Below are 23,642 nucleotides of genomic sequence, written 5' to 3'. Positions count from 1 at the left end.
CTTAAAACAAGACACACATGAATATAAATACAATAGTCCCTATTGAAAAATCATTAAGAACAAAACCAAAAAGGGAAAAAAGAGAAACCCAAAAGTGAAAAAGTCTAAACATATAAAGTTACTCAAAATGGTGCGCACCCAAATAATCCAACCATAAATGCAAAATAAAATAAGACATGCCCATAAATTCAATGCATATTAAGTAATCATATTCTCATTCATGTTACGGACAGAGCATCCAATGCATTGCGCATCAAGACCTAATTAAGGATAAACAATTATGTCATATCTTAAAAACAACCTATGCAATCCAAATAGCGATATCATTTAAAAGATAAAAATACCAATTATGAGCAAAAAGTGTATTTTGAAATGAGGTTTTTGTGTTTACCCACTATTATAAACACAGCCGGTCCAATGCTGTCAAGAGAGATGAACATCCCTAAACTAATATGATATCCACCCAAGACCTACAAATAAGAAAAACATTGCACCCCACAAACAAGAGTGCCAAAAATTAATTATACTAATAATCGCACCCTATTTAACATATCATGATTCTTATTTGTTTACACTTCCATACAATTAGAGGGGGATTAAAAAGTAGCTGAGCATGGTATATCAGGTCTGAATTACAACTACTGCTATTCATAGCTGATTATTTTCCTCCCCACTTTACACCAGCAAAGATGACATTACAGCTCAAAGAATTCCATGCTACTGCCTCAAAAATATAAACAACGCCCGAATGCATGAGTGCGAGTAAAATTAAAACTCACACCCCCCTATTCCCCACAATTTGCGGGACGGACAAATTACAGACATGGCAATTCGTAAGCGATTCTTTGTCAATACTTTACATCCTGACAACAGCAGCAGTATATCCAAACCGTTCCTTGCTCGTACATCGGAAATGTGCAACAACACCCGACTAAGCGAGTTCGATTGAATTTAAAGCTCCCGCCCCCCAATTACCCACAATTCGCGGGACGGACAAAGATGTCGGCAACCAACGCCATGACGATGTAAGAGTGGCAGCCATCTTGAAATAGGCCACTGACTTTGTTAAGAAATGTTAAAAAGTAAACCAACCAACTTTAAACGGGCCACTGTATCTGTTAACAACCAGTCATAAATAACTCGATTGGGCAGATATAACAGAGCGTAAAAACAGCAATCTGTGCTAATAGGAAGAGGCTTATATCCACAACCCGCATTATACCATATAGTTCGTGAAGTCAATCTAAACCATACTCATGCATTAAAAATGTCAAGACCATAAGTGCGACTTTAAAATCCAGAACATCAGTTATCTACAAACCACGAAACTGAATAATTGCAGCCAGTATGTATCACACAACATTATAAATGTGGCAGCCATCTTTGAACAGGCTACTGTGTTTTAATCAACTATTCCAAAATAAATCAATCGTGCAAATAATCATCTTTAGTTGGACCACCATGGTTGCTAACCGATAATGATGCTAAAAAACACAATCTTATCCCACATTAATCAAACTTCAAAAATAATAAATCTATTCTTAAATATAACCCTCATTAGGAATATCAGACAGGTACCTGGAATTAACCTAAGACCATAACCTACCAAAAAGAATAACATCCATGTTACTAATAAATCCCATTACCACAAATCATAAGCTGTAGCCTACAAAAAGTAGTGGAATTCCTCATCAGTATTGTGCTCCATCTCGACAGATCGTAAACGGCATATACAAGCAGCTGCCTTACGACGTATGGACAGTTCTCTATTCCCTCCTCTTGGATCGAGCGGCAGATGGTCAATTACATGGAATCATAAGTCACCGCTATTAGAATGATGTTCCAACATATGAAATGTCATTGGGTACTTCATATCCCTGTTTCTTATTGCTGGAACATGTTCCTGTATACGAACTTTCAAGGATCTGACTGTACTGCCCACGTAGATCATATTACATGAGCAACCCATCACATAGACCACACATTTAGTCTTACAGTTTATAAAATGCCTAATGTCATATTTTCTTGCGATAACCTTTGGCACTTTGGAGACTTCATGTTTAATCCCAGTCACCTCCGTAAGCAAATGTCAATGTCGCTTGAGGATCTTGTAAACATCATTACTTAATATCAAATATTGAGTCACAAAAGCCAAGTGGGCAGATCTGGTTTCTGTTCTAGCAAGTCTTTTATTTTTACTAGCAGGTTTTATCTGCAATGTATCACTTCTCAACACTTGTTTAATCAGTTTTTCCGATCTCACCAAGACATCTTCATTGTAACCACGATTCATAAATCGATGCCTAGCATTACTAATATGGGTGACAAATGCATTCCTCGTGCTGCATTTCTCCCTATGTGTACCATTTCACCAAAGGGAATGTTGTCAATAACCATCTTAGGGTGAGCACTTGTTGCATGTAGAATGCTGTTACACGCTGTCTTTTTTCTAAACATCGTACTGTGTATCGTGTTATTTTCTACATAAAAATGTATGTCCAAAAAATCTATTCTTTCCCTACTATATTGGATACTCAATTGGACATTATAGGGATTATCATAGAGAAAGGTATGATATAATGACAATTGATCAGCTGTCCCCCTCCATAACATTATATTGTTGTCTATATACCTTCCCCAAAAAACAATTGAGTCTGTCCAGGTGGAAGCATATCTACCCCAGGCATGCTCCCGCTCATACCAACCCATTAAAAGGCAGGCATAAGATGGAGCAAACTTGGAGCCCATTGCAGTACCCTGGATCTGATGAAACCACTGGCTATCATGTAGGAAATAATTTTTTGAAAGAATAATGTCAATCATTTCAAGAATCATGTTATTATGGTCCCAATGATCCGCAGTTCTAGTACGCAAAAAGGATTCAATAGCTCTAATACAAAATTATTTTTGTATGCATGTATAAAGGCTAGTCACATCTATGGTTATAAACATTAAGTCTTCCGAACATGTAAAATCATCAAATTTGTTCAATACGTCTTTGCTATCTTGTATATATGCCGGTAAATTACATACATAAGTCTGTAAGAATATGTGCACATATTCAAACAGTCTCTCAGTGGGAGAAGAGATACCGGCTATAATCGGTCTCCCGGGGGGGAAATCCCAACCTTTGTGTATTTTTGGCAGAATATATACACAAGGGAATCGTGGATCCTTTAATTGAAGGTAGTTGTATTCTTCATTAGTGATTAGGAAACTTTCATGCCATTCCATCAAGCGCATATTGATATATTCACACAATGTTTTCATAGGATTGTTCAAAATCCTTCCGTAACAAGACAGATCTGAAAGTTGTCTATCAATCACCTTAATATAATCACTTTTATTCACAACAACTACATTTCCCCCTTTATCAGCTTCTCTAATTACTATTGTTTGATCATATTTGAGACTCCGTATAGCTGTTCTCTCTTTCCTGACATTACAATTTTTGAAACCTGAATTAGTCAATTTTGCCAAAAATTTAAGAAAGTCCTGGGTCACTCTAGTTTGAAAGAGATCAATATTCTGATGTGTTTTAGGAGGTATACATTTGTAACTGGGTTTTAATCCACTACTGACCTGCATATTTTCTTCAATCCCCAAGTCTGCTCTTAAGTTATCAATATCCACTAATTCATCATCAGGTAATGACATCATCAATTGTAAATCATACAGGTCAGCAACTGAATGTGTTGATGTTGATGTAATCTCAGTCAATGGGACCAATGGCATATGCAAAGAATTGAAATGATCCCTTAGTTTTAGTAGACGTGTGAATTTAAATAATTCAACAAAAACATCGACCGCATCGTTGATCTGTGTGGGACAAAAGCCCAAACCTTTACTTAATACATCAACTTCAGCTTTGTTGAGAATACGATTAGACAAATTAACAATAACCACTTCTTTGCCCTGTAGGGTATGGTCGGTTCAGTCTTCTGGTGTCAACAAGGTTAAATCTCCAAGTCCTTGTACACTTAATTCTTCTTGGAGCGTTGTTTGTACTCCTTGTGCCTCTATTCTTTTGTTTTTGCTTCCATCGTTTGCCCCCTCTTCTAATTTTGATTCCTTTCTCATTAACCTGGTTCTTAAATGTAATCTTTCCATTTCTATTAAAAAAGTAGACGGCCCAGGTAGTGCAGAACCGGGAGAATCCCCCTCATTCGATAATGCGCTCTCTGATGATTCCATAGAGCTATTACTCGCTGATGCAGATTCAGTGGTATCCTCACGTGTCCTTTTACTCAGACCCATAGTTTTCAAATTATCATATTTCCATGCAAAGATGTAAATTCTCCCTTCTTTATAATCCATATCATCTCTCTTGATTTTTTGTAACTTTTCATCACGTAGATATACCTGATGCTCTTCCAATATATTAGCAAGAATTTCATAGTTCTTTTAAACTACATCTTGAAGGGTCGCAGTCTCAATATCTTTTTCCAACTTGTCTATATCAGCCTGTAACTTATTGACTTTCTTATCTGCATGTTTAATCAAAATGCACATCATCACATTTGATGCATTTTGCAAATTCTCCTCCCATTCTTTCAATGACTCTTCGTCTAGATCTTCAAAAGTAGGGAAGATGAGAATTCTCAGTCCTCCCAGCACCTACTTATTGTCTAAATATTTCTGTAATGTCATACCATCCCACCATCCCACCACCTGGACATCTCCTGCTTCTTTAATCATTCTAATTTTGAAATTTGACCTTCAGGCTTTCCTGACCTTGTTTTATCCCACCAGTCTGGTTAGGGATCCCCTGTTTAGAAAAAAGGTCCCTAGCCTTCTCCTCCCGTTAATCTTTAAAACTAGACATATTTAGAAATAATATCAAAAGAAGTAATTAATGAGAGGCAGTGCAAAAAGACCTAATGAACCAAATGTACCTAACAGGGGGCAGTGGGCTATAGCTCCATGCACCTAACCACTATTCCCTTACTCATATTAGAATGGAGTAAGCAATTCAGATGTACATAAACACAAACTGACTCTGAACTGAACCTTTAGTGATAGATGTAAAGAACATGGGACAAGATATGCAAGAAGGAGTGACGAAAACCAGAATGGACAGAAATAAATTATATAAATATATATATATATATATATATATATATATATATATATATATATATATTGTAAAACTGAAAGTATGCCATTCCTCTTAGGCATAAAAAAATACCGCACTACAAAGTTCTGAGATGCAAATTAAACTTAACCCCTTCGCTGCCAGGCCTTTCCCCCTCAGATGCCAGGGTCTTTTTTTGGCTATTTGGGGCAGTTCGTGCTTAGACCCTCATAACATAAGCTACCCACGCCAAATTTGCGTCCTTTTTTTCAATATCCTAGGGATTCTAGAAGTACCAAGAGTTTGTGAGTTCACCTGGAGGAAACCAGGAAATGAGCCAAAATTCAGAAAAAAAATCGTTTTTTAAAACAAAATGGTGAAAAAGGGCTGCAGAAGAAGGCTTGTGGTTTTTTCCCTGAAAATGGCAGCAACAAAGCGTTTGCGTTGCTAAAATCACTGCCTTCCCAGCTTTCAGGAACTGGCATACTTGAATCAGAAAACCACATTTTCAACACAATTTTTGCCTTTTACTGGGACATACTCCATTTTTACTATTTTTTGTGCTTTTCGCCTCCTTCAAGTTAGTGACAGAAATGGTTGTGAAACCAATGCTGGATCCTGGAAAGCTAAACATTTGAATCAGAAAACCACATTTTCAACACAATTTTTGCCTTTTACTGGGACATACTCCATTTTTACTATTTTTTGTGCTTTTCGCCTCCTTCAAGTTAGTGACAGAAATGGTTGTGAAACCAATGCTGGATCCTGGAAAGCTAAACATTTCTGAAAAGTAAATAAAATTCTGAATTCACCAAGGGGTCATTTGTGTAGATCCTACAAGGTTTCCCTACACAAAATAACAGCTAAAATAAAACAAATTGAAATTGAGGTGAAAAAGAAAGCCATTTCTCTCCATGTGTTGCTTTGTAACTTTTTCCTGCCATGTCAGATTTTTATAAGCAATATACCGCTACGTCTACTGGACTCTTCTGGTTGTGGGGATATAGTGGGCTTGTGGGTTCATCAAGAATCCTAGGTACCCAGAGCAAATAAATGAGCTGCACCTTGCAATGAGTTTTCATTCTATATACCGGGTATATAGCAATTGATTTGCTGAAATATAAAGAGTGAAAAATATGTGTTAGAAATGGGGTCTTTGGTTGACAGTCAGGTTACCCTGTGTTCAGGTAAGGACCCCCACTCTAGCCAGGGTAAAAGAGACTCACCCTCAGCTAACCCGTGCTTACCCCCTTGGTAGCTTGGCAGAGCAGTAGGCTTAACTTCAGAGTGCTAGGTATAAAGTATTTGTACCAACACACAGAGTAACTTAATGAAAACACTAAAAAATGACACAACACAGGTTTAGAAAAATAGAAAATATTTATCTAAACAAAATAAGACCAAAACGACAGAAATCCACAATACACAAGTCAAGTTATCAATTAAAAAGCAAAAAGAGTCTTTATGTAGTTTAAAACACAAATGTACCTTGGGTCTGTCAAAAATAACCTTGCTCAATCCATTGTGCGTCAGAAAGGGCTTGCGATGCATCGATTCAACTCACGAGTGGGACCTTGCGTTGTTTCTCCTTTCGTCGGGTCGGGGTGTGTCGTTCCTTCTCTCTGCAGGAGAGTGATGCGTCGATCTGGTCAGCACTCTCAGGTCTGGGCAGGCCTTGCGTTGTTTTTACACGTCCAGCAGTGTTTGCGTCGGAAATTCCAGCCGCACGATGATCCGAACACCACACAGTGCGGGTTACGATCTCCCAGCCTCCCTCAGCAATGCTGCACGTCATTTCTCCAGCTCTGTGCATCGATTCTTCAGTTGCGTTTCCGGCAATGCGTGGATTTCCAGCTGCGGAGCCGGCGGCGCATCGTTTCTTCAGCCACAGATCGGAGTTAAGTCGATCTTTTCCCTGCACGGCACTCTGTGCATGGATTTCCTCCTCTTAGGCTGCCAGCTTCTCCTTTCAGGGTCCCAGGTACTGGATGTGTGTAGGAAGTTGGATCTGTATGTGCTATTTCAAAGTAAGGAATAGCATGCACAGAGTCCAAGGGTTCCCCTTAGAGGTAAAATAGTGGTAAAAAGAGATAATACTAATGCTCTATTTTGTGGTAGTGTGGTCGAGCAGTAGGCTTATCCAAGGAGTAGTGTTAAGCATTTGTTGTACATACACATAGACAATAAATGAGGTACACACACTCAGAGACAAATCCAGCCAATAGGTTTTGTTATAGAAAAATATCTTTTCTTAGTTTATTTTAAGAACCACAGGTTCAAATTTAACATGTAATATCTTGTTTGAAAGGTATTGCAGGTAAGTACATTAGGAACTTTGAATCATTTCAATTGCATGTATACTTTTCAAGTTATTCACAAATAGCTATTTTAAAAGTGGACACAGTGCAATTTTCACAGTTCCTGGGGGAGGTAAGTTTTTGTTAGTTTTACCAGGTAAGTAAGACACTTACAGGGTTCAGTTCTTGGTCCAAGGTAGCCCACCGTTGGGGGTTCAGAGCAACCCCAAAGTTACCACACCAGCAGCTCAGGGCCGGTCAGGTTCAGAGTTCAAAGTGGTGCCCAAAACGCATAGGCTTCAATGGAGAGAAGGGGGTGCCCCGGTTCCAGTCTGCCAGCAGGTAAGTACCCGCGTCTTCGGAGGGCAGACCAGGGGGGTTTTGTAGGGCACCGGGGGGGGACACAAGCCCACACAGAAATTTCACCCTCAGCGGCGCGGGGGCGGCCGGGTGCAGTGTTAGAACAAGCGTCGGGTTCGCAATGGAAGTCAATGAGAGATCAAGTGGTCTCTTCAGCGCTGCAGGCAGGCAAGGGGGGGCTTCCTCGGGGAAACCTCCTCTTGGACAAGGGAGAGGGACTCCTGGGGGTCACTTCTGCAGTGAAAGTCCGGTCCTTCAGGTCCTGGGGGCTGCGGGTGCAGGGTCTTTTCCAGGCGTCGGGACTTAGGTTTCAGAGAGTCGCGGTCAGGGGAAGCCTCGGGATTCCCTCTGCAGGCGGCGCTGTGGGGACTCAGGGGGGACAGGTTTTGGTACTCACAGTCGTAGAGTAGTCCGGGGGTCCTCCCTGAGGTGTTGGTTCTCCACCAGCCGAGTCGGGGTCGCCGGGTGCAGTGTTGCAAGTCTCACGCTTCTTGCGGGGAGATTGCAGGGTTCTTTAAAGCTGCTCCTTTGGACAAAGTTGCAGTCTTTTTGGAGCAGGTCCGCTGTCCTCGGGAGTTTCTTGTCGTCGTCGAAGCAGGGCAGTCCTCAGAGGATTCAGAGGTCGCTGGTCCCTTTGGAAGGCGTCGCTGGAGCAGAGTTCCTTGGAAGGCAGGAGACAGGCCGGTGAGTTTCTGGAGCCAAGGCAGTTGTTGTCTTCTGGTCTTCCTCTGCAGGGGTTTCAGCTAGGCAGTCCTTCTTCTTGTTGTTGCAGGAATCTGATTTTCTAGGGTTCAGGGTAGCCCTTAAATACTAAATTTAAGGGCGTGTTTAGGTCTGGGGGGTTAGTAGCCAATGGCTACTAGCCCTGAGGGTGGGTACACCCTCTTTGTGCCTCCCCCCAAGGGGAGGGGGTCACAATCCTAACCCTATTGGGGGAATCCTCCATCTGCAAGATGGAGGATTTCTAAAAGTTAGAGTCACCTCAGCTCAGGACACCTTAGGGGCTGTCCTGACTGGCCAGTGACTCCTCCTTGTTGCTTTCTTTGTTCCCTCCAGCCTTGCCGCCAAAAGTGGGGGCCGTGGCCAGAGGGGGCGGGCAACTCCACTAAGCTGGAGTGCCCTGCTGTGCTGTGACAAAGGGGTGAGCCGTTGAGGCTCACCGCCAGGTGTTACAGCTCCTGCCTGGGGGAGGTGTTAGCATCTCCACCCAGTGCAGGCTTTGTTACTGGCCTCAGAGTGACAAAGGCACTCTCCCCATGGGGCCAGCAACATGTCTCTAGTGTGGCAGGCTGCTGGAACCAGTCAGCCTACACAGATAGTCGGTTAAGTTTCAGGGGGCACCTCTAAGGTGCCCTCTGTGGTGTATTTTACAATAAAATGTACACTGGCATCAGTGTGCATTTATTGTGCTGAGAAGTTTGATACCAAACTTCTCAGTTTTCAGTGTAGCCATTATGGTGCTGTGGAGTTCGTGTAAAACAGACTCCCAGACCATATACTCTTATGGCTACCCTGCACTTACAATGTCTAAGGTTTTGCTTAGACACTGTAGGGGCACAGTGCTCATGCACTGGTACCCTCACCTATGGTATAGTGCACCCTGCCTTAGGGCTGTAAGGCCTGCTAGAGGGGTGTCTTACCTATACTGCATAGGCAGTGAGAGGCTGGCATGGCACCCTGAGGGGAGTGCCATGTCGACTTACTCATTTTGTTCTCACTAGCACACACAAGCTGGTAAGCAGTGTGTCTGGGCTGAGTGAGGGGTCTCTAGGGTGGCACAATACATGCTGCAGCCCTTAGAGACCTTCCCTGGCATCAGGGCCCTTGGTACCAGAGGTACCAGTTACAAGGGACTTATCTGGATGCCAGGGTGTGCCAATTGTGGAATCAATGGTACATTTTAGGTGAAAGAACACTGGTGCTGGGGCCTGGTTAGCAGGGTACCAGCACACTTCTCAGTCAAGTCAGCATCAGTATCAGGCAAAAAGTGGGGGGTAACTGCAACAGGGAGCCATTTCTTTACAATGTGCACCACAGGGCAGAGAAGGAGTCTCTCCAGAGACTCAAGGTGCTGGCAGAGAGAAGTCTTTACTGTCCCTGAGACTTCAAACAACAGGAGGCAAGCTCTAAATCAAGCCCTTGGAGATCTTCACAAGATGGAAGGCACACAAAGTCCAGTCTTTACCCGCTTACTCTGGCAGAAGCAGCAACTGCAGGATAGCTCCACAAAGCACAGTCACAGGCAGGGCAGCTCTTCTTCCTCAGCTCTTCAGCTCTTCTCCAGGCAGAGGTTCCTCCTGGTTTACAGAAGTGTTCTAAAGTCTGTGATTTTGGGTGCCCTTCTTATCCCCAGTTTCTCCTTTGAAGTAGGCCTACTTCAAAGCATAGTCTCTCATGAATGTGAAATCCTGCCTTGCCCAGGCCAGGCGCCACACACTCACCAGGGGGTTGGAGACTGCATTGTGTGAGGGCAGGCACAGCCCTTTCAGGTATGAGTGACCACTCCTTCCCTCCCTCCTAGCACAGATGGCTCATCAGGATATGCAGGCCACACCCCAGCTCCCTTTGTGTCACTGTCTAGTGTGAGGTGCAACCAGCCCAACTGGCAAACTGACCCAGACAGGGAATCCACAAACATGCAGAGTCATAGAAATGGTATAGGCAAGAAAATGCTCACTTTCTAAAAGTGGCATTTTCAAACACACAATCTTAAAATCAACTTTACTAAAATATGTATTTTTAAGTTGTGAGCTGAGAGACCCCAAACTCCACACGTCCATCCGCTCCGAAAGGGAATCTACACTTTAATCAGATTTAAAGGTAGCCCCCATGTTAACCTATGAGAGGGACAGGCCTTGCAACAGTGAAAAACGAACTTAGCAATATTTCACTGTCAGGAAATACAAAACACATTACCATATGTCCTACCTTAACCATACACCGCACCCTGCCCTTCGGGCTACCTAGGGCCTACCTCAGGGGTGTCTGACATGTAAGAAAAGGGAAGGTTTAGGCCTGGCAAGTGGGTACACTTGCCAAGTCGATTTTACAGTTAAAACTGCACACACAGACACTGCAAGAGTAGGTCTGAGACATGATTACAGAGCTACTTATGTGGGTGGCACAACCAGTGTTGCAGGCCCACTAGTAGCATTTGATTTACAGGCTCTGGGCACCTCTAGTGCACTTTACTAGGGACTTACTAGTAAATCAAATATGCCAATCATGGATAAGCCAATTACATACACATTTTGTAAAGGAGCACTTGCACTTTATCCCTGGTTAGCAGTGGTAAAGTGCCCAGAGTAACAAAAACAGCAAAATCAGAGTCCAGCACACATCAACAACCTGGGGAACAGAGGCAAAACGTTAAGGGAGACCATGCCAAGGATGAAAAGTCTAACAATATGTATCAAGAAAACCTTTGAATTTCCAAAACGGGCACAAGATTATTTGTTGAGAAGCAGTGGTTGTTTGCACATCTCTGAATTCCGGGGTCCCCATACTAGCATGTGAATTACAGTGCATTTCTCAAATAGATGTATTTTTTACACACTTACATTTGGGTGGAAAAAATGTAGAGAAAGACAAGGGGCAATAACACTTGTTCTGCTAATCTGTAATCCCCCAAGTCTCCCGATACAAATGGTACCTCACTTGCGTGGGTAGGCATAATGCCCACAATAGGAAATGCAAAATGGATAGATCAAATTTTTACATTAAAATCTGATGTGTTTTTTACAAAGTGCCTAGCTGTGGATTTTGGCCATTAGCTCATCCAGCACCTAGGGAACCCTACCAAACCTGTGCATTTTAAAAAGCTGGACACCTAGGGGAATCCAGGATGGGGTGACTTGTGGGGCTCTCAACAGGTTTGGCAAAAAAAAAAAAAAAAGATTTTCTCACATTTTGGTGACAGAAAGTTCTGGAATCTGAGAGGAGCAACAAATTTCCTTCCACCCAGCATTCCTCAAAGACTCCTGATAAAAATTGTACCTCACTTGTGTGGGTAGGCCTAGTGCCCGCAACAGGAAATGCCCAAAACACAACATGGACACATCACATTTTCCCACAGGAAACCGAGCTGTTTTTTGTAAAGTGCCTACCTGTGGATTTTGGCCTCTAGTTCAGCCGGCACTTAGGGAAACCTACCAAACCTGTGCATTTTTTAAAACTAGAAACCTAGGGGAATCCAAGATGGGGTGACTTATGGGGCTCTCACCAGGTTCTGTTACCCAGAACCCTCCACAAACTGCAACATTTGGCAAAAAAACACTTTTTCCTCACATTTTGGTGACAGAAAGTTCTGGAATCTGAGAGGAGCCACACATTTCCTTCCACCCAGCGTTACCCCAAGTGTCCCAATAAAAATGGTACCTCACTTGTGTGGGTAGGCCTAGTGCCCGAGACAGGAAATGCCCCAAACTCAACATGGACACATCACATTTTCCCAAAGAAAACAAAGCTATTTTTTGCAAAGTGCCAAGCTGTGGATTTTGGGCTCTAGCTAAGCCGAACACTAGGGACACCTACCAAACCTGTGCATTTTTAAAAACTAGACACCTACGGGAATCCAAGATGGGGTGATTTTTTGGGCTCTCACAAGGCTCTGTTACCCAGAATCCTTTGCAAACCTCAAAATGTGGCAAAGAAAACACTTTTTCCTCACATTTCAGTGACAAAAGTTTCTAGAATCTGAGAGGAACCACAATTTCCACCCAGCATTACCCCAGGTCTCCCGATAAAAATGGCACCTCACCTGTGTGGGTATGTCTAGTACCCGCGACAGGAAATGCCCCACACATGAAAATTATTGAATATAAAACTACCTGTTTTTGCTGTGGCACCTGCGTTTTTGGTCCTGGTCTCAGCAACCAAATAGGGAAACCTGCCAAACCCAAACATTTCTGAATACTAGACTCCCAAGGATGCCCAGGGAGGTGTGACTTGCGTGGATCCCCCAGTGTTTTCTTGCCCAGAATCCTCAGCAAACCTCCAAATTTGACCCCAAAACACTTTTTCCTCATATTTCGGTGACCGAAAGTTCTGGATCCTGAGAGGAGACACAAATTTCCTTCCACCCAGTGTTCCCCCAAGTTTCTCGATAAAAATCATACCTCACTTGTGTGGGTGGCCCAGCTGCCTGCAACAGAAAAAGGCCAAAAACTTGTCGAGATTGAGGGGATAGCACAGCAAGTTGATAAGCACATATTTTTCTTTTCTACATCTTTAGGCTGACTCTGCTTTGGGGACCCACAAAAGTGAGGTATCATTTTACTTGGGAGACTGAGGGGAAAGCTGGGTGGTAGGAAATTTGTGCCGGGATGGTGATCCTACAAAGAAAAGTGAGGAAAATGTGCTTTTTTAAGCAAATTTTGAGGCTTGAAGAGGAGTCTGGGTAAGAAAATGTTGGTGGATCCACGCAAGCCACACCTCCCTGGACTCCTTGTGGTGTCTAGTTTTGAATAATGTCTGGGTTTGGTAGATTTCCATACATGAAGGCTGCACTCAGGACCAAAAACATAGGTGCCCCCCAAAACACAGGTAGTTTTGTAATAGATCATTTTGATGTGTCCACGTACTTCTGTGATGTTCCAGACACTAAAATTGTGAAAACAAAACACACTTAGGTTCTGTTAAAAAGACCCCTCACCCAACAACCAAATTAGTGGCATGCTTCATCATCGGGGTCCCACCCAAGACACCTAGCGTGTCACGGGTGTGCTGCGACGCCTGATTACAGCTGAGCAGGTTTTGTCATTTTTACCACACATACTGGTTGGAATTTGGAACGTGGGTGAGTGATGGTTCAGTAGATCAAACTTTATTAACAAGAGATTTCACAAAAGTGAAATTCACTGTCTCACAGGTCGTGAGCTTTAAAGCCACGTCAAGGCACCAACAGCTTTACAATTCATTAACACACCTTTTATGACATGCACAAGACCATTCATGCCGTGGGCCCAGCACATTACAACACTTGCATCAACAGACAGCGCCATTCAAGGGATCATCACTTTCATACCCCTACATGCCTGATACAGCAATCTCTCCAGCTGATGGGAGTATGTGGACTGGCGTTTGGCTGGCACCGCCAGGCAAGCACCACTCCACACACACCGCCAGCCAAGCGCTATTACATGCACACAGCCATCTCTTTTTTTGGTTTTTAAACAACAAAGAAACCACTAATTCTAAATTTTATTATAAATAAGTACAAAACTACAAACACAAAAGCTCTAACTGAATACATGACAGAAATGCCAACCGTAAAACTGAACATATGAAAATATAAAACAGCAGTTTACACACACGGTATTTCCCAATAATTCTTCTGTGTGTGGTAGCTCCTGAAACAGCCATCCACACACAGCCAGGCTTTTGAAGGACAATCAGGACAGTACATCCTGGTCTCCTTCCTGATACCTCTTCGAGCACAGACTCTACATCTCTTAGCAGGAAAGTATTTTTTGGCCATAGGAGGAATGTGCTGAGCAAAGTGACGATCTTTCAATCTAGCCACATCCTCAACCACTGCTTCTTTAGGAACGTTTGCCTGTTCCAGTACAACAAGGCTCGCTATGACAGACTCCTGAAATTTAACAAATTCCATCCTTGACTCAGGGAAACAATCCTTAAACACAACATAAGTATTAAAAGTGGAAGAGGTGAACCGCTAATTTCTTATACCAAACATAAGCCTTACGAGCAGAAGTGTAAGGTTCTAACCTCTGATCCACTCTATCAACACAACTCATGTGCTTATTGTAGTCTAAAATGCACACAGTTTTGCACACTGTAGCAACTTGACCCCAAACAGCCACAGGTGAAGTACTCTCATCAGGGATGGTAGTTAGGATCTACACATCCCTCCTGTCTACAAATTTGAGAGCAAGCAGCTCATCATTCCGCAAGGCACTGCACTGTCCCTTCTCAAGTTTTTTACAGACAAGCTCCCTTGGATAGCCTTTCCGATTAGAGCGGATTGTGCCACAAGCAACAGAGTCCACTCTGAACAACTCCTTGAATAACTGAACTCCAGTGTAGAAATTATCCACATACAAATGGAGACCTTTGTTAAGCAGTCGTCTACCAAGTTCCCAAACAATTTCCTCACTAACTCCAATAGTGGGTGGACAACCAGTGGGGTCAATACTGGAATCCCTACCAGTGTAGGCCCAGAGATTATAAACATATCCTGTACTACTTTCAGACAGCATGTACAATTTAATTCCATACCATGCCCTCTTTCTAGGAATGTACTGCCTAAAAACCAAACAACCCTTGAATAGGACCAAAAACTCATCTACGGATATTTCTTTGACTGGAACATAGATCTCTGAAAAACAATCTTCAAAATGATCAAGGACAGGTCTAATCTTAAAAAGACAGTCAGAATCAGGGTGATCTCATGGCAAGGCTAAAGCATTATCAACAAAATGCAACATCCGAAGAGAAAGCTCATACCGGTTATGACTCATGGTTGCAGGAAATATAGCAGTTGCCATCAAGGGACAAGTAGACCAACACGAAGACTGATGCCTTGCTTATCAGCCCCATCAAAAACATTAAACCCAAGAACTTTTTTAACTCTTCCAGATTTGTGGGAATCCACCAACTAGCTCTTGAGTGTGGCCTAAGTCTTGCAGCGTTGTCCCTCAAATACTGCTCTGCATCCAAGTTAGTCTGCTCAACAATCTCTTCCAAAAATGCATGGTCCATAAACAACTCAAAGCGATTGACAGGCAAAACGTTTTCCGTATTTACTCTACACCCTGGGAGACCAGTAAAGGCAGGCAACTGTGGCTGCTACATGTTTGGGGAAACCCAGAGTTCAGGTCTTCCAATGGGACGCCTTTCAGCTGCTGGCTGCTGCACCATTGGCATATCAGTGTTCTCCTCTAAAACAGGCACTTCATCAGCTCCGAGAGTGGCTTCATCATCAGACGATTCCTCTCTGACAGAACATTTACTTCCAGAATCTTGCACTTCCTCCTCTGCCTCAGATGCAGAGTCAGTCTTATAATCATGGTCAGAAGACGACTCAAAAAGCACACCAACAACCTGCTGAGTGGTCATTCTACAGCTAGCCATGATCCTTCCTATGAAAAGTAACTGGACAAATGACCCACCAACAACCAGCACTGTGTAAGATAAGTAATAAACAAAGTTTGGCTTTATCACCAAGAGTTATAATCCCAAAAACTATACCACTCACTTCCCTGAAAAAGCTAGAGTCACAATCGACTACTCTGCACAGCCACAGCAATCACCAATGATATCCCACCAAAAAGAAAAGCAAATTAGACATAAGACAACACAAATATAATTGTGCATAAATCTAAGGACAAATTCACACACAATCCTGCATTTAGTACACCACCTACAAACATGTCATTCATGCATGGCAACAATACTCCTCTGGAGTAAGTTTATTTACTTACCTAAAGCATGCAACTACGCAAATCGCAGGTCAACCAAACCACTGCCAAAACCGCAACAAGCCACAGCAAAGGAAGCAAAAGCTTTGAACTAGAACAAAAAGGAAAAATAAACTGTTATAATCACAAATGCAAATACTTTGCCAGTTGACAGACACCCCGCCACCAAACATTTAAAAAATGTCCCTGGTGTCTTGTGTTCTCTGCCCCACTTGTTGGCAGATAGGCCTAATAAAACTAGGCTGATCTGCCCACAAGGGGGGGGCAGAAATGGCCACCAGTACTGTGCTGAGCCCCTTGCCTAAGGGGCCGCAACCCACACACAAAAAAAAAACTTTAAAAGAACCCTGGCTTCTGCCCCCTGAGCAGGCAGAAATGGCATAAAATATATGGCCCCCTTTACGGGCTGACCCTAGCCCAAGGGGCCACCCCTCACACAAAGCACACAAAGCACACACACATGATCCCTGACGATAGGTGGATTCTGCCCCTCTTGGGGGCGGATGGGCCTAAAAACAAAAAGGCCAATCTGCCCCCAAGGGGCAATAATCCTTTTTCCCCTTTGGGGGCGACCATTGCCCAAGGGGCCACACCCCACCATACACAAAAAGCACACAAAAACAATCCCTGGTCTCTAGTGGCTTCTGCCCCCAAGGGGGGCAGATCGACCTTAACATAAAAGGCCTATCTGCCCCCAAGTGGGGCAGAAATGGCGAAAAATATTATGCCCACTTCGGGGAGCGACCCTTGCCCAAGGGGCCACTCCCCTTCTGAAAATATACACACACACAAAAAACAAAATCCCTGGTGCCTAGTGGCATTCCTGGCGATCGGTCAGCAGGAATGCTAAAAGAGAGATTGAGGGAAAGGAAAAGCCTTTTCTTTCCCCATGTCTCTTTCTCCACAATCCCCCCCAGGCTGGAGGATAAACTCATCTCCTCTTCCAAAGATGTGCTGGAAGCAAATGGCTTCCAGCGCGTCTGGCACCCTCTGATGATGTTATGATGTTACGATGTTGCACGCTGATGTCATGGAGGGGGGGTCATAGGTGGAAGGGGAAGCAATTCCCCTTCCAACCCTAACGTGGGGGGGTGGAGGGGCAGCCCTGGGGGGGGAGGAGTGCTAGCACTTCCCCCAAGGGTCAGTCCCAGGACATAATGGTTATGTCCGTGGCGCCTCAGCGCCGCGCCATCGGACGTAACCATTACATCCATGGTGACCAAGGGGTTAATGGTGATGCGTTTTGATCAAACAATCTTCTTCGCAGCCCAGGTTGGGCTGTAAAGAAGATTGTTTGATCGAAATGCGCTGCCATTAAATGTAATTTGCATCTAAGAACATAGGAGTGCGGTCTTTTTTTATGTCTCAGTGGAATGACATACTTTCAGTTTTACAATAATGGCTGCCAGTGGCCGGGACCTGCACCGACCCCGAGAAGTGGAAGACAATGGGTTATTCCGGGAACCTTTCTAAAATATGTATATATATGTATATATATATGTATATATATAGATATACACACTAATATAGACAGTTGCTGATACAAATGTGTTATCCTACTATGACAACAGATACAAATTTGTAACTAAGTTGTAAATTAGCCCAGGGCTCCTTATGTTGGAGATTTTAAAGTTCATTAAACCGCTGAAGCACTTGATTTATGTCAAGCAAGGTAAGGAAATAAAGAAATGCACAAACCTCTTGTCGAAAAATATGGAGAAAATAAAGAGAGTGGTAATATTTAGGGAATGTGCACAATAAAGGATAAAATGCTCTACACATTTTTAAACACAGAAAGGGAAAGCATGAAAGGGCACAGTTTTTCAGTAATTTAAAACCTCCCAATAAATATTTCAAGACTTCATTAAGTTAGAAAAATGTGTTTTTTTTAAACTCCGCACAGTGGCGAGTCTGATTCACCTGTTGAATTTTAGGAAGGCTACATTGATTTAATATGAATCGAACTGTCTGCATGGTATCCCGACTGGGTGTTAAACCAGGCACTTTAAGTGTCTAGTTGTTGTCACGAGAAAACTCCCAGTTTACTCATGTTAATATCACTTCACATAGTATTGAACTTAAGCTCAGTGGGCCTGATTCACAAAGGCAATTTACCTCTTTGAGCAAGTTCACTCTTTTGAGTAAGTGCACTACTTATTGATATTCACAAACTGCACTTTTGTAGTAACTTACACTTTTTTAGTGACTTACACTTTTGTAGTAAGTCAGCACGAAAAATGGCCAACCACTGGCACTGCAACACCCTCCTATAGAAACTAATGAAGGTAGGAACTAACAAGCAAAGTGTGAGTTACTACAAAAGGGGAGTGCTATTACTGTAGTACTACAAAGTGCAGTTTGTATATCGGTCCCTCATTGTCTAACACACCTATATGTCAGTTCAAGATGTATTGTTTGAGTCCCTTAATAGCGTCATAGTGAGTATTAAATAATCAATGGCATAGATGATCAATGATTGGTGATGCCCTGCCCCACAGAACAGGGGTTGAACTTGAAAAGGGATTTTAACATTGCCCCTGCTTTAACTTTGCAAAATTAAATTGAGCTCCTGGTATCATCAAGTACAGTGTAAACCAAAATTGTTGTGCTTTGCACTTTTATGCACTTCTATGTTCATAAAGGTGTTTTTATTATAACTAATCAACACTGAAGTTCACCAGACATTGCAAAGTTAACCTGCTACGACTTCTACTCTGAAAGTACCAGGAATACTTAAGTCATTCACTTTAGAAAAACTTGAAGGTATATTTGATGTGTTAATATATGTTATACCCTTTGTGGGGTTTAAGTCACATGCTAGTTAAGTCTTTAAGCACTACGCCAACACTGCAACCTTCCTCTGCAGTGCAAAGAATTTCGAATTCTCTTCTACAGTGAACCTTTAATCTTGTCTCACACAAGTCCCCAGCAAGCTTGGGAATGGCGCTAGAGGTTACAATGATTAAAACAAAAATGTATTGCATTTCTGGTCTCTCTTAGTCACATTCTTACCAAAATGTATTATTTTTGGTGTCTCTTAGTCAGTGAAACTGAGATGATTATGTTCATCATCCAATCCTTTCTACTACTTTCATCTCCTAAATAACTCTGCCTAAGCTATTCCCTCCGCTTCCACATCTAACTCACCAAACCTCGCTTTACTACCATGACCTCCCACACAACCCTACTAAATTCTCCCTCATTCATCTCACCCTGCTACTATGCTCTCCCTAACCCTTCCACAGACTCTTCCCTCCTCCATCCCCCTTTACTCATCCCAAGCCTTTGGGTTGAGTAAATGATGGATATACTCCCAATTAACACTTCTGGATTTCATTCCTCCTCCTTCCCTCCATTACTCCAGTCAATCTAACTAACAAACTCTCAAATCCGCGGCTCAGATTAACTCATAATACTAAAACTGTACTCAAATTTCCCAATACTAATCCATCACTAATTCTTGTTGGGTTCCAGAGTAGTGTGCTACTCACCGAAAAGTGCTTCAACGCCTCGTCAGGGGTAGTAAGCGCTATATAAATACTATTACAATACAATACAATACAATACAATCTATACTGTGCTTTTTCAGTCCAGGCCCAAAGTGGGGGTAGCATTGTCCAGCAGCTGTTAGCTACTTTGACTTGAATGGAACACAAAAAAGGAGTTTGGGCTAGGAAAATGACATTTATTTTCAATGTATTTGAGGAGTCTTATTACTTGCATAAAGAAAAAAAGAGGTTGGTGACACCTGAGTCAATAAGAATGGACACATTCACTCACTGCTTGTGTTTTAAATGCTGAGATCATGCACATTTCTAAACCTGTGTTGCCTCGAGACACTGTTACAGATGGAAAAAACCCAAGCTCTCGGCTACCAGCTGACGGTTTCTGCGTTATTGAATTCCTTTTGTTGTCCCCTGCAACCCACATCTGAACTCAAATATGTGCTCTTCGTCAACATGAAACTCATTCAAATGAGAAAGTGTTGCCTTTTTATTTTTAAATTAGCATTTTAATGCAATGTGCAGCACGTGAATGAAACCATTCCGCTAAGTGTGACATCGGACTCGGGCAAGCGCTGAACTCTCTCAAATGCATTTGAAACAAGAGAGGCCAAGGGGATCCAGCTTGCAGCAGGCTTCAAATGTGGGACACACCATATGTAAGCTCTCAGTCAAAGCTGGTCAGCTAGTTATAAAAAGTTCAGAGCCAGACTAGGAAGTAATATGCCCTCAGTGGCTTTTCCGAGCAAAGCTTGATTCCTAAGAAGATTTCCTCTTTCACACAGAGACACTTTCTTTTCTAAAGAACCAGAAGGATAAATTAAAAGCTAAATGCCAAAAGGGCTCCACCAGGTCACTTAAGCTTTGGGGAAGACCTCGGTGAAAATCTTTTGCAAGAGGTGAAATGCTGCATTGGAAGGAGGAAGTGAAACCCCTGGATGATGTTGATTTTAAAAGGATGCAAACGGAGAGGTTACCTGCCAATAAATGTGTAAGTATACCATAAAGGTCCATCCCAAGAACGTCAACAGTAGCTCTTTTGATGAAGATAGATCACTTTCTGGGCTGGTTGCGGTGCTTTCTGTCCTCGATCTCCTACTAGAGGTTCAAACTCCGAGAATACATTTTTGTCTAGCTATCGCGTCAAGAATTTTCAATTCTATTAAGGACACGGAGGCGAGGATTATGCTTTCTCTTTCTTTACTGAATCAAAACAGCAGCCAATGAAATACAAGTAACTGAAAAAACTACACATCCCATGATGCTTAACATCCCATCACATGGTCCAATCACTATCCATGTCCTTGCTATAAGTCCTTTGACCCTTGATGTCACTTCCTCTTTCTTTGGTCAATACAGATAATATCAACTTGGAAAACGAAACTTCTTACGCCATCACGAACTCCGATGACCATAACTTCGAGACCTCCAGGGAAACTTTCTCCTGGTCAACTCGATAGCGGTCAACAGCCGATATAGAACATGAGAACCAAACTATTCCTGCAGAGAATAACTTCAGGAGTTTTTCTGATCAGAACCTGTAAAATAAAACAGGTCGGTAATATCCTTACAAAGTGAAATGTCTTCATCAACTAATGGTTCAATAAAAGACAATCAAATGGGAGGGAAAAATTGACAATAATCATAACTATTCACAATAAATTGACATTCATAATAATCATTATATAATTTTTTTTTTAAACAGGGAGGGATAATCCTCGCCTCCGTGTCCTTAATAGAATTGAAAATTCTTGACGCAATAGCTAGAATTTTTTTTATTCTATGTCAGGACCGGAGGCTCCGATTATGCTAGTTTAAAGCTGTTCCATTACCACAGTAGCTACATCTAACACTGGTTTGTGATAAAACTTACGAAAAGTATTCTCTGAAGACAAGTCTGCTGCCTTCATAATGTCTTCCAACCAGGAACCCAGTGCAAAAGATTTGGAAGCCATAGCTCCTCTCACAGAATGAGCTCCGAAAACAGAAGTGTCAATACCTGCTTCACTCATCAACCATCTCAACCATCTGGCCAGAGTGGCTGAGGTCACGGGTTTAAATGGTTTTTGCAAGGAAATTAATAATTGACCTTTAGAATCCTGTCTAAATTCTTCAGTGACTACTTCATAATCTTTTAAACATTGCACAACGCACAATTTTGAATTTTCCGTGCATATAGGATAAGATACTGACCTGCAATTTGTTTTAGTTCTTCTTGTCACTGAAAAAGAAACCCCTTCTGGGGAAAAAACTCTACCCGCTAGATCTAGCGCTCTAACGTCTGAAACCCTCTTGCAAGAGATAAGACATAAAAGCATTGTCAGTTTAGCAGAGAGTTGTTTGCGAGATAAATACTTATTAGAGGGCCACGAGTCCAAAAATTTTAAAATAATGTTAACATCCCATAAAACAGAATATTTAGCTTGAGGAGGTTTAGAAAGACGTATACCTCTCAAAAGTTTGCAAATTCATGGATGTTTACCAATGGGTTTACCCTCAAGATGAGTGTGTCCTGCTGATACAGCTGATCTAAAATTATTAACTGTACGATAAGCCATACCAGAACTTGCCAGTTCTGCTAAAAAATTAACAATCATACCAAGGTGTGCTTCCACCGGATCGTCACCCCTTCCATCACACCAACTAGACCATCTGCGCCAGGCTGAATCATATCTTTTATGGGTACTAGTTGCCCAGGCCTGTTTAATAAATTCCGCAGCTTGTTTCGAAACATCTGGGGTATTCCATCTCGACCTGAAATTAACCAGGCTAGTAGAACCAACTTCCCTGACATGATAAGTGGATGTTGAAGGCCCTCCGGACTCAACAGAAGATTCGGACGAGGCGGAATCAGAAGAGGATAGGCACAAGCTAAATGAAGAGCTATAGGGAACCAAGGCTGTGCTCTCCAAAAAGGAGTCACCAGAACAATTTCTGTCTTCTGTCTCCGCACCTGAGCCAATACCCTGGCAATCATCAGGAATGGAGGAAAAGCATAACCCCTGAAACTGGGACCAATCCTGAAGAAATGCATCTGTCTTTAGTGCATACGGGTCTGGACGCCAACTGAAGAATTTTGGAAGTTGGCAATTGATCCGTGAGGCAAAGAGATCTATCTCGCAGCTGGCACACTCCCTGATTATCTGTGAAAAAATCAGAGGGTCCAATTTCCAATCGCTGGAGTCCGACAGGTATCTGGAATTCCAGTCTGCTATGACATTCTGATCCCCAGGAAGGTATTCTGCAATAACCACTAGACGCTGAGTTAGGCAATAATGCCAAAAATCTTTGGCAATCTCCGCCAGAATCCTGGATTTCGTGCCCCCTAGTTTGTTGACATATCTTACTGCTGATACATTGTCCATCCGTAAGAGTATGCAACAATCTGTTTTCTGAGGAGAGAGGCTCTTTATGGCAAACGATCCCGCTAGAAGTTCCAGGCAATTGATATGTAGGGTCTGTTCCCATTCCGACCATCTGCCCCCCGTCACTAAGGAGTTGCAGCGAGCTCCCCAACACCATCTGCTGGCATCGGATTCTATCACCACTTCTGGATGAGATCCGAAAATTGCCCTGCCGTTCCAAGCTTCCATGTGATGAAGCCACCAATGGATCTCTGATCGAACTTCGGCAGTCAACGGAATCTGTTCCGAGTAACTCAGGCCCTGTTGTAGATGTCTGATCTTGAGTCTTTGAAGTGCTCGGTAATGTAAGGGAGCAGGAAAGATCGCTTGAATAGATGAAGCTAGCAAGCCCACTATTCTGGCAATATTCCTCAGGGAAACAGTCTGACTGGATAAGGTCGCTCTCAATTCCCTCTTGATGTTGCGGATTTTCTGAGAGGGAAGGATGAGTTGGCAAGATATGGAGTTTATCTTGAAACCCAGGAACTCTATCTCCTGAGAGGGTATCAATAATGACTTCTGCACATTGATAAGGAAACCTAAGTCCTGCAGAAGATTGATGG

The sequence above is a fragment of the Pleurodeles waltl genome, chromosome 7 (genome assembly GCF_031143425.1).
Source record: "Pleurodeles waltl isolate 20211129_DDA chromosome 7, aPleWal1.hap1.20221129, whole genome shotgun sequence".
Taxonomy (NCBI): domain Eukaryota; kingdom Metazoa; phylum Chordata; class Amphibia; order Caudata; family Salamandridae; genus Pleurodeles; species Pleurodeles waltl.
The sequence above is the reverse complement of the archived record's forward strand: the minus strand, read 5'-3'. Positions refer to the sequence as shown.